At 36.2% G+C, this 11,046-nt stretch overlaps 1 non-coding gene across 1 annotated transcript; it reads left to right on the forward strand.

Moving 5' to 3' along the window:
- The first annotated feature begins 2,013 nt into the window (after nt 1–2,013).
- Nucleotides 2,014–2,120, forward strand: LOC127090142 (small nucleolar RNA R71). The gene has a single exon (XR_007791672.1). It is a non-coding gene; the product is annotated as a small nucleolar RNA R71 (small nucleolar RNA).
- The last annotated feature ends 8,926 nt before the right edge of the window (nt 2,121–11,046 follow it).

Here is an 11,046-nt window from a genome sequence, read left to right on the forward strand (position 1 = left end):
GCTTATACCTTTCAGGTCAGAGATATTATATCCTAGGGCTGAGGGATATCTTCGTAAAACATTTAAAAGTTGATTCGTTTCCTCTTTGCTCAAGGTAGCACTGACTATAATTGGACGGTTCATCTCTTCATCGAGGAAATCATATCTCAGATTCTTAGGCAGTTCCTTAAGTTCTAAGGTTGGTTTCTTAGGGCATGGCATAGGATCTGGGGTAAGGGATAAACATTCGTAAAGGTTATCATCGATGTAGGGTTTTCTAAAGTCATCATCTTCCAATATGAGGGTTGATGGCAACTTATTTGTTTTTGTGATTTCTTCTTGCTCTAATTCACTAACGCATTCATGAATGATATCTAAGGCATAACACGTGTCTCCCATCACAGGTGCCATAAGAAATTTCGAAAGTATAAATTCTATTTTCTCGTCACCTACCTTAAAGGTCAACTTTCCTCTCTTGACATATATTATGGGTCCTGCAGTTGATAAGAATGGTCTACCTAGAAGGATTGGTATATCATTGTCTTCTTTGATGTCCATAACAACAAAATCAGTAGGGATAATAACTGACCTATCCTAACAGGGACATCTTCTAAAATGCCTATCGGATACTTAACAAATCTATCGGCTAACTGAAGTGACATCTTAATGGGCTGTAATTCTCCTAAGTTTAACCTCTCACAAACTGCTAAAGGCATTAAGCTCACACTAGCTCCTAAGTCTAGAAAAGCTTTTTCGATGACATGACTTCCCAAAAGACAAGGAATGGAGAAATTTCCAGGATCTTTATCTTTTTTTTTTCTAATTTATTCTCGGAAATGGAATTACATTCCAAGGGTTTCGAATCGTTAAGTCTACGTTTGTTGGTAAGGATGTCTTTGAGAAACTTCGCATAAGAAGGTATTTGGGTGATGGCTTATGTGAAAGGGATTTCTACATGAAGTTTTTCTATAACTTTAATAAATCTTTGCTATTGGTTATTGATATGGGTTTGTTTGAGTCTTTGCGGATATGGTATAGGTGGTTTATATGGCGGGGGTGGTATATAATCTTTGTCTTTAGGGTTTTCTCTTTTTCCTTGACCTTCCTGTTTTTCAGATTCCTCTGGTTCCTTTACTTTGTCCGTGGGTTTGGTATATTCCTTAAGTTTTGGGTTCACTCAATCTTGGGTTTGGTGGCTCATCATAAGCGTTCCCACTTTGTAGGGTAATGGCATTGACTTGTCCTCTCGGATTCTGTTGAGGTTGTCCAGGGAACTGTCCTCCAGGTGTAGTCTGAGGGGCTTGGTTTAAAGCTACCTGAGAGATATGGGTTTCAAGCATCTTGGTGTGAGTAACTATTTGGTCAACCTTGGTTCCTAAATGAGTAATCAGTTTGTTAACGTGAATGTTCTTGTTCATGAACTCTTTGTTTTGCTGGGTTTGAGCAGTGATAAAATTTTCCATAGTTTTCTCAAGGCTCGATTTTGGTGGTACAGGTTGCATAGGTTGATTTTGTCTTGGGGCTTGATAACCAGGTTGTCTCGGAGGTGCATTATTTTGGATAGGGTTATTGTTTTTATAGGAGAAGTTCGGGTGATTCCTCCATCCAGGGTTATAGGTGTTCGAATATGGGTTCCATTGGGTGTAGTTCACTTGCTCAGAGTGGGTTTCATTTAATAGACTGCATTCTGCAGATTGGTGTCCTTTGGTTCCACATATCTTACAATCCGACGAAACTGCGGTTGCAGTGTTCGGGTTTATGTGCATATGCTCGACCTTAAGGGCTAATGTGTCGACTTTAGCTTGCATCATGTCTATAGAGCTTAGTTCATGCACTCCTCCTTGGGCTTCCTTCTTCTCAACTTTCGCTCGTTCGACTCCCCATGATTGATGGTTTTGAGCCATATCTCCGATGAGGGCACTAGCTTCAGGATAAGGTTTGTTCATCAGCGCACCGCCTGCGGCAGCATCGATGGTCATCTTAGTGTTATAGTGAAGTCCATTATAGAAGGTTTGAATGATTAACCAATTTTCTAAACCATGATGTGGGCATGCTCTTAACAACTCTTTATATCTCTCCCAAGCTTCGAACAACGATTCTCCTTGGTTCTGGGTAAATCTAGTTATATGGTTTCGAAGAACGGCGGTCTTACTTGGGGGAAAGTATCTAGCAAGAAAAACTCTTCTAAGGTTATCCCAAGTCGTAATGGAATTGGGTGGAAGGGAATCTAACCATGATAAGGCTTTATCTCTGAGGGAAAAAGGGAATAATCTTAAACGGATTGCCTCAGGAGAAGCTCCATTGGTTTTGAAAGTGTTTGTTAATTGGAGAAATATTTTTAAATGTTGGTTTGGGTTCTCAGTAGCGAGACCTGTGAATTGTCTTTGTTGCACTAGTTGCAATAGGGAGGGTTTAAGTTCGAAATTATTAGCTGGGATGGTTGGGTTTACTATACTAGAATTAGGTTCTTTGTTGGATGGTTGGGCGAAGTCCTTAAGAGGTCTTTGGTTTTGATCTTCGGCCATAGCTTTCCTAATTCTATGGAAAAATAAACGTGCGCGGGCGGACATTCAGGTTCCGCTAGAGGATATACTAAGCTTCCGGTGCTGCGAGCTTTTTGCATTGACCGACGGGTAATAGCCTAAGTCTAAACGATATAACAACAGGGTATGAAATTTGACGAAATTGGTCCCCGACAACGGCGCCAAAAACTTGATGCGTGCTTTTCGCAAGTATACGAACGCGTCAGAGTAATATAAAAGATTGTTGAATCCACAGAGATCAAGTATCAATCTATCATTATCTGTTGTTATGGTGTTTATCAAAGGTAATCAAAATAGAGGTTTTTAGAGTGTGCAATGAAAAGTATAGTATTAAACAAAATTCAATTGATAAAGACAGGCTCGAATGTAATTCACCTAATCAATTAATAATCCAAGTACTTGCTAATAGAACTACTTATGGGCAGTGTTTCCTACTTTGAAAAGAACCAATTTAACAGGAACTGTCGCTTTCGCGTATTCAGAACCGAGTTGTACTCCCTAATCAAACCCTCTTATTGTCACTTATAAAAAGGCGCGCATTTCGTTAGAGTAATAAACCTATTTTTAAGAAATATAGTATCTTGACTAAGTTGAAAAGTATTTTAACATGGTTTTCTTAACCAAAAAGAGGTTCTCACAAACCAGGCTCTAAACTTATAAAGGCGTCCAAAAATAGTTTTAAAATCTCTTTTCTTCTTAAGTTAAAACTCCTAATGAACTAAACAAAGCGCTTTCGCTGTATTTGAAATAGTTAAAAACAATTAAGTTTAAATAGACGTTGGACGGCTTTCGATCTTACCCAACGAAAATTAAGTGCGGGAAAACTTAAGTTGAAAGTCAAAATAGACCTTAAGTGTTTCTACGAACAATTGTACGGATTATCGGTTCAATTACGATCCTTACATTCTAACCTTATAGGTTAGTTAGACATGGTAAAGTAAAGGTGCATTTTAATTTAAACAAAAGTAGTGCGAGTGCGGAAAGTAAATAAAAGTAGTGTGAATACGGAAAGTAAATAAAAGTAGTGCGAGTGCGGAAAATAAATAAAGTAAAGCGAGTGCGAGAAATAAATAAAGTAAAGCGAGTGCGAGAAATAAATAAAGTAAAGCGAGTGCGAGAAATAAATAAAGTAAAGACAGTGCGAGAAATAAATAGATAAAGGTAAGGCAATAAAAACCTGCTCCAATCGGAGGGTTGAATAAAATGCAAAGCGGAAATGAAAATGGCGGCAGGATTAACTTCCTTCCAAAGTGCTCCAAACTCGATTACAAACTCGATTACAGACTTGATTACACAATTGTGGTAACACCCCAATGCGAAGCGATTACCACTTTAAAATACTGAATATATGCCTAAGTGAAACTAAGTTTGCTCTAAGTTTGCTTCTGCTCTAAGTTTGGATGATTAAACAAATGAATTCGAGTTTCTATTTATAAGCAAGTAAAATAATGGAAAAGACAAGGATGCCCTTCAGTTTGAAATTGGGAGGGAAAACTTTTCCTCTTGTGGCGCCCGCCACAAGTCCATGGCGCCCGCCATAAGGCCAAATTGTGGTGCCTTAGTGGAAGTAGTGGGGAACATGGCAGTTGAGGGAAGTTGAACTAGGACAAATCATGGTTGGGTTCATGGCGCCAGCCACAGTGGGAGCCACAAGTGTAAAATGCTGAATTTTAGGGGTTTTAGCTCATTTTCACTCCTTTTCTCGATTGAGGCTCGATTAAAGTAAAAACCCCGAAAACAAAGAGAAACATAGTAATAACATAACAAAATGACAATAAAACCACTAAAATGCATGTGAAATCGGAGTCGAAAATACGGTGAATTTCAGTGTCATCAGAAATCAAGCATATTTGAAAATTTTCTAAGTCCCAAGTCAAATGTTCACTTCTTCCACCTTGAATAACTTTTTCTATGGACTTCAAATGAGAAAGTGTAGCGGTAAATTCATAATCATTAAGCTATGGATAAACTTAACGTCAATAAAACCAGAGTCGCCACCGCGCTTTTATTATTTCCAAGGGAAAAGGGAAAAGTACGAACAAAATCCAAAGATAAAAAGTTTTCAAATCAAAACTAATAAAATGCCAGAGATTACAGGTAAGGGGGTTGGTTACATAGAGGGAATGTGTTAGCACCCAAAGTGTCCTAGGTACTCCTAGGGAGCCCTTTCTTGTGTGCATATGTGTTTTTGTACAAAATGATGTTTGCAATAAATAGAGTGTGGGGATGATAAAAGAATTCATTAATTATATTTTTAAGTTTGACAAGACCTTCAGACTTGTGCCTACGTACCAACATAAAAATGAGGGATCAAAACCTCGTAGTTCGTGGTATCAATTTCAAAGTGAGTGAGTTGCTTTTAACAAAATCTTAAGTTTAACAAAGGCACAAAAGACCTAAAAAGGTTTGAATGTGTGTTAATTCTTTTTGTCTTTTGAAACTTTAGGTCAATAATAGTTAAGTTCATTTATAAATTTGATTAAGAAAAGAGTTTTAAAAATGCAATGGTATAAGGCCAAAGTTTCTAATTTACACTATGGTTTAAGTTTAAAAAACACAAGCAAAGAAGATTTTAAAAGGAGAGAGAGATTTGAAATTAAAGAAGATGGGAAGGAGATGAAGAGACTAATCCTAAGCAAGAATTAAAAGTTAAGAGTTGAAAAGATCTGACCAATGGGCTGCAAATCCAATAGACAAGAATGTCATATAGAAACCCGAATTTCCCTTGGACTTTAGAATCAAGCAATATCAATACACAAATAGCAAGGTGAAGATCATGGCATCAAATAAAGATAGCCACATCCAAGATTAGAAACTCCATGATCTTCTTCATAACTCTCATGTATCAGATGACTTCAGAGATAAGCATTAGACATAGGTTCAAAGTAACAGCTTTAATAGGGTCATGTTGCAGATGAACTCAAAAGGGATCTCAATACTTGCATCATATGAAGTTTCAATTCACAAGCACTTGGTTTCATAAACGTTGGCATTGGCCAAGTCCTTTTGCATAGGGAGTGTTGCCTAATTCTAAGTCCAATGTCTCATATCAAACCCAATAATCCACACAAATGTCTTTTAAGGTTTTTGTTGTTATTATGTATATTAAGGTCAAGAGCCCACAAAACTAAGCAAGATACACAAACAAGTATACACAATCACAATATAATCACAAAAATGTGGCTCACGTGAGCAAAGTGAAAATGGCATTAAAGTAAACAAGCTAAATGGTATGAATAATGGCAAATGAATAAAGACTTAAAATTAAAGTGCATAAAGGTAAATGGCTTGAAATTAAATGTTAGTTGTTAGTTGATTAGAAGTTAGTATTGCTTTTGATTTTGTTTTGTTTAAGTCATTCTTTGGAGAACACTCAACCCACTATTCACAAGCATGAATCCTTGAACCAAGACATCTTCCAAAGGAAGGAAAAAAAGCCAAGTTTCCACACAATACCATGAAAGAGGGTATATAAATCAGAAGCAGCATATTCCATCTGCGTTTGGTTCGATATTATCTTGTAAGAAGGGTTGAAGGAGCACCGTTTGGAGTTCATCTGAACCGTTTGTGAAGCTTCGTGTACAAGGGTAACATGGCGGGATATGTCGGTTTGGTCAATCGGTTGTTGTTGTGTTTGATTTACGACAGTTACACGACGCTTCGATAGCATTTCAGATCACGTTTTCTCTCTGAAGTAAGCAATCAGTGATAACCATTTGAATTTGATACTGATAATTTTGAGATTACTTCCTTAATTTTGTTTATCTGTAAAGATTATATCATGCTAAAAATTATTTTGAATATGCTAGGTGTCTTGTTAAAACTGATGTTAATATCTCATTATTTTTAGTTTAAAGAAGGCGTGCTACTTTTAGGGAGTCTTGGCTTTTTTTGTTATGTCTCAAGTATTAGTTGGATTTAGTTTTATGTTGTCTGAACATTAAGCTTGTTAGCACCTGGGAATTGTAGAAACGTAATATATTTTAGACTTTTTGGTTGGATGCATATTTGTCATACTGAATCGAAATCATCGAAAATGAAATAGGTGCATTGCCATTTTCTTTTTTCTGGTTGTTTAGTTACGTGAAACATGTGTTTACAACATAAGGCATTGGAATGAATTATATAATATGTCATTTCTAAATGATTATTACTAGCCATTAGTTTCAATTATGATTGGATTTTATTGATTAGCATATCATTAATTTTGATTATTATAGATTATAAATGGTATAAACATTGTATTGTAAATATAAGTTTGTTGTTTGTTTCTACTTCATTCCATTTTAATCGGATTAAATTCGTGGATTCGGAAATTTTATGCCGCCCAAATTTTCAATAAATTAATAGAGTATTTCACCGCGTTTCGATCCACATACGACACTCCAAATCTATTGTCGCTATTGTAGCGGTGTATTCGTCGCTATATGATTTATTGGTTAAACCATAAGCAAAGCATACAATGAATTCGAGTCGCCACCGCACTTTTATTTATCCAAAGGACTGGCTAAAAAGCGAACAAAAGCCTAAGAAGTTTTACACGTAGAAAACTAATAAAAAGATCAGAGAGTCTGGGTAAGGGGTAAATTACGCAATGGGAAGGTGTTAGGCACCCACTACGTCCTAGGTACTCCTAGGGAGCCCTTTTCACACTTGTTGTATAAGATTGTTATTTGTTATGACATAAGTATTGTGCAAACATGATTGGGATGATGAGAAAAGAATATACAACTGTAGCGGTGTATTCGTTACTATATGATCTATTGATTAAACCATAAGCAAAGTATACAATGAATTAGAGTCGCCACCGCACTTTTATTTATCCTAAGGACTGGTTAAAAAGCGAACAAAAACCTAAGAAGTTTTACACGTAGAAAACTAATGAAAAAGATCAGAGAGTCTGAGTAAGGGGTAAATTACGCAATGGGAAGGTGTTAGGCACCCATTACGTCCTAGGTACTCCTAGGGAGCCCTTTTCACACTTGTTGTATAAAAATATTTATTTGTTCTGACATATTGTGCAAACATGAATGGGATGATGAGAAAAGAATGTACAAGTTAGTTATTTTTGTGTTCGAACGGATGAACCCGTTGCCTACGTACCTTCCATCAAAGGTAAGGATCAAAACGCCGTAGTTCGGCTAAAAACTTCCAAAAGTTAGTGGATTCAATTTTAAACAATAGCACTTAAGGTTTTACGTTACCCATGGGAGAAAACTCAACCTTGTATAACAACTAGTCCACCATGTGAGAAAAGCTTCAACTTGCCAGAGAGGGGTTAACCCTATAATAGGCAAGGAAGACTTACAATTCATCTACTAAGGACAAATAGGTGAGATTAATATCAACCAACTAGGGTAAATCAAACCTATAGCTAATGTATGAAAACTTAACAAATATGGACAAAGCCACAAAAATCATTTGAATGGGTGAAGTTAGTTGATTTGGGATTATTTACAAAATATGGTCAAGGTATGATTAAAGTCAATTCGAAAATGAAGTATTCACAAAATGAGTTTGAAAAATCATGGACTTAAGGTCCAAGTTTCTAATTTGAAAAAGGGTGAGGATGTTTGCACAACACTTATTTCAAGTTTTAGAACATGTGTGAAAAGTTTAGGACACAATGGGATGAATGTAATGGTGGAGTGAATGTAAAACTTCTTAGGAGGGTCCACCTCTTGAAATCATATAGAAGATGATTCAAGTGGGTCCTTAGGAATAGGCTACAAATGAGCAATGAGCATGGTAACAGATGAAAGTAAATAAAAGCGGATACTGGATGCCACTCAATGGTCTTATACCTGTCTCTTAAAACAAGTAAGGATATCAGAAGCCACTCTATGGACTTACACTAATCTCCATCAGAATAAAACAAAAAAATAAAACAGGGAAGTCAACTGCCAATCTATCTGGACTTATGTTAACCTCCACAGTATGATCCTAGGAATACAAATGCCACATCACAGGGACTTACAATGAATCCTCACATACAACAACAATGCTCAAACAAAGAGCAAAGAAGATATGAGTGACCAATGAGGTCTTACACTCTATCTCTTCCATATCATGGGATCAAAAGCCAATCTACATGGACTTACAATTGTATCCTCCATGGGTAAACAACAATGTGTCACAAAGACCAATGAAATGATCATGCACTAATGGCAAACAATGATGATGAATGCACAATGGCAAACTCAAGTAATCATGTATAAATGAATCAAGTAATCAATCACATAAATTCAAGTAGCACACACTATAACCATTCAATTAGGCTCAAGCAATGGGTGAGGCATTAAAGCCAACTGGAATAGGGTTAAAGTTGCTCTTAACCTTGCCATTGAGGGGCTAAGGTGAAGCAGATGAAAGGATATGAGGGGTGTGCCTCATCACTCTTATCTCTGGTCAGAGAGAGTATTGAATATCAGAAGGTGTGGGAGTTCAGAAAGTAGGAACTCTCTCCACATTTTATTGACTCGATAGATCTTGGGTTAGGATCTCAATGCTACAACCATGTAATGGGAGCAAAGAGAAGACTCACAGAATAGTGGGAGATAGGCTACATATCTCTTATATCCACCAATTGCCTTATTTAAAGGACTTTTCCTGCTTGGGACAAACATAAACAATCACAAACATCGCCTCTTAAGGAGGACTTCAGACAGTTGCCTGGCTAAATAACAAGCCAGGTCTTCCAGAATACATGGAGACAAGAGAGTCTACCTCAATGCAAATTGCTATTTAAGCAAAGCAAAGCAAGTTCTTAAGAGAACTGAGCAACTAAGGGTACCTGAAATCAATCAAATATAATCAGCATCCATTCAAAATCAAACAGGCAAGGTAATAAACCAACAGTCAATCATAATCAAACATGTGCAAAGCACAAGGCTCAAAGCTCAAATGAGCTATGCATCCTACAAAACAAAGGAATTAGTTCACAATAGTCAAATGAATTCAACTCAAATATGCATCAACCTCCTTAAGGCATTAGCTTTTTAACCTGAAAAGTCAAAGTCAAGCTCAAACATAAGTAACAAGACCACTAGGACAAGCCTAGGGTCCAAAGGAGGGAAAAATCTTAAAACAGCAAGTAAAACATGATCAAAGTCAAGATAATTCACATAAGAAGAGATCCCAATTAGTCTCACATCCAAACTATGCACTAATTTCATTTTATGCACATATTAAGACAAAGTAAGCAAAGTTGAATCACATATGAACAACCAGAATGATTACATCCAAAAAAATATCAAAACAGTACAGTAAATTTCACAAAAATTATATCTTAACCAGAAGGCATTCAATGAGCTACATATCAATTTTCATTCCATTTGGACTAGTGGAGCTATGGGAATTAATTCAACATGTCAAGGCATGCAAAAACATAACCAAAACTTGGTCACAATATGTACACTAACTTCAAACAAATGGTAAACAGTGAAATCAAATTGGAAATGAGTGGGACCAAATCCAAATCAAAGTTTAATATGTTAGGAAGCACTCCATCAATTTTCATATTCATAGGATAAGGGATGAGCATTTAATGATACATGTACATTTTGTTACACATAAAACAATCCAAAATTGCTAAACAGCAATCAAAAATCCAAATCAATTAGAAAATGGATCAATTGAATCCACAAAAATTCATGCTGAAATCTAACATATACATTGTATCTCATGCAAAAAATTAGAGCCATTGGCCTAAGGGAAGCATGGAAAAATAATTAATGAACTCAGCATAGCATAGTGTGACACATATTGTCACACTCAAAAAGAATAATTCATATCTACCAATCCAGAGATCCAAAAATTACAAATGATATACCGAAATCTCCAGAATCGTGTCAAGAATCACCATATAAAATTTCATTAATTTTGGATAATGTATGAGCATTTGGTGATTAAAATGGTGAAACATATGAAAATAGCACACATGATGAACATCCCTATGCCAATTAAAATTTCTACCAGGCACAACTTAAGTTTCTATGCCTAAAAAAAAGTAGATTAAAATTGGAATCTAACAAAAAAAATCCCACCTAATTTGGATTTAAATCGAATTTTATATGAATTTTTTAAGTTTTGATTAATATTGTAATAATTATTTAATTGACTTACGAATTAATTAATGATTAATTGAATTAATGTTGATTTAGACCAAAGAGCAGTAACGTGAATCTTTCAAAGCCAAGCCAAAGTGCGCTACAGTGCTCATTAATGACGTGGCCGCGTGTGATTCGTCAGCTGTGGAGGGAAACAAGAAAATTGAATTGAAGCCAAGGAAACTGGATTCACACGTGAAAATCTCCAAAAATTCTTCGTCTTCATCGCGGCGTTCTTCGCTCACCACTACCGGCTCCGGCTTCGAACTTTTCTTCACCAAATCGCGCAAACCGCATACCGTTGGAATCGTTGTTCAATGTAGATCACAAATATGGCCATGGTTTCGTCTATAGTTTAACATACATAAAGATCCTCTCAAGAAAAGTTTTGCTACACAAATTTCAAATCCAAATAT

Source organism: Lathyrus oleraceus, chromosome 5 (assembly GCF_024323335.1).
Source record: "Lathyrus oleraceus cultivar Zhongwan6 chromosome 5, CAAS_Psat_ZW6_1.0, whole genome shotgun sequence".
Lineage (NCBI taxonomy): Eukaryota > Viridiplantae > Streptophyta > Magnoliopsida > Fabales > Fabaceae > Lathyrus > Lathyrus oleraceus.